The sequence below is a fragment of the Amblyomma americanum genome, chromosome 10, assembly GCF_052857255.1.
Source record: "Amblyomma americanum isolate KBUSLIRL-KWMA chromosome 10, ASM5285725v1, whole genome shotgun sequence".
NCBI classification, from domain to species: domain Eukaryota; kingdom Metazoa; phylum Arthropoda; class Arachnida; order Ixodida; family Ixodidae; genus Amblyomma; species Amblyomma americanum.
The window spans coordinates 109,932,044-109,933,650 of NC_135506.1; the positions used below are offsets into that span (position 1 = coordinate 109,932,044).

The 1,607-nt window shown below is 44.1% G+C and overlaps 1 non-coding gene across 1 annotated transcript; it reads right to left on the reverse strand.

Moving 5' to 3' along the window:
- Positions 1–469: 469 nt before the first annotated feature.
- Positions 470–621, reverse strand: LOC144108938 (5.8S ribosomal RNA). The gene has a single exon (XR_013309556.1). It is a non-coding gene; the product is annotated as a 5.8S ribosomal RNA (ribosomal RNA).
- Positions 622–1,607: the final 986 nt, after the last annotated feature.

Consider the following 1,607-nt stretch of genomic DNA (forward strand, 5'->3'; position numbering starts at 1 on the left):
GCTCCATGTCACCACAGAGCAGCAGTAACAAGAAGAAAAATGCAGCGTTTCTCAACAGTACGAACCGGCGTCTAACATGATGTCTAACTACGTGAGAACCATGCATGCAACGAAACAACATGTGGGGCGTTACCGGCAAAAAATAAAAACTAAATTTTGCAGAACGTAGACCAACCTGCGTCAGCAGAAGTAAACGTGTGAATCGCAGCACCGACATTTCGCCGGTTCCACGCCCCGATGTCGCTGTGACGCCAGCCGGTATTTGTAGCCGCCAGTCTACCACACCCACCGACAAGGCAGCACAATGTTCGTGGCAAGCAGCGTCGAATCCGTCAGAATCGTCCGTGGGGCAAAATTCGCAGCCGTAGTGATGGAATCCACTTTTCTTCGGGAATGAAGCGTCCAGGCAGCCACTGTCATGCCTAGTTAACAGGAAGGCCTGCGTCAGCAGAAGTAAACGTGTGAATCGCAGCACCGACAAGACGAACCCAAGGGAAGACCCAAGGGCGCAATGTGCGTTCGAAGAATCAGTGCTCAGTGTGTCCTGCAATTCACACCAAGTCTCGCAGCTGGCTGCGTTCTTCATCGACCCGAGAACCGAGTGATCCACCGCTTAGAGGGATCAGGGATCAGATGCTTGTAGGGATCAGATTTTCTGTTTTCCTCAATATCGGTATAAGTGGATTACATTGTATTCAAAGGCTAAAGATGCCTGTTCCAAGATGATGCGTTGTCTTTACGTTTAGGCACTGCGATGGAAATCATAACGTTGATCCTTGCTGGTCCATAATAATTGCCTGCTCTGTTTGATGCTTTGTTTTACACAGGAAACATAGTTGAATGATCCTTGTTGTGCTTTATGCTTGTTCTTGGTTAGAGGTTTTGATGACACATTTCTACATTAAAGTCACTGTAAGATTTATTGCCCTGTCATTTCATGGCACACTAGTTTTTGAGTGTCATTTATTGATTTGCCTACTTTTCAAGAGAAATACATTGGGTTGAGCGACGCTTTAAGAATGCAACATGAAAGCCATTTCCATGTGGATTGGCACGCTTAATGCAAAACTATTGCAGTAATTTTTTTCTCTGGCCTTTTTAAAATGCTCCTGCCTTCTGATGCCATACTCATGTTTTTCTCTTCTTCCCCATATTCAATTCACGTCTTCTAGTAGCGAGCACATGTGATGCAGAGCTAATGTTTTTTTTTCATCTGCATGTTCTGTGTTTGGGTGTGGCAGATAAGACTAATCCTTTTTTATTGCCTGGGTGCATTCCTTTTCTTCTCTTTAAAAGAGGGTCGACATTTACTTCAATGTTTCCATCTTGTGTGTGGGAATCAGCAAAGTAATTGTTTAGCCAGAATTGACAAGTCTCTAGAAGCTTGTAGGTATGACACAGGTATCTGAACCCTTGAACAAGCTTTGCTCTGAGCTATTTTTCTTGGTATCGAAGGCCATCGCTTGTGTCTAAACTCTTCAGCAGACATTTTAGTTATCCCACCTTCTTTGCAGTAGCATTGGGAATTTCACTGAGCACTTTCAACTTGCAATATCCATTTATGTGTTTATGCAGAAAAATGCTTGGAAAAAAAGGAGTTAGCGGAG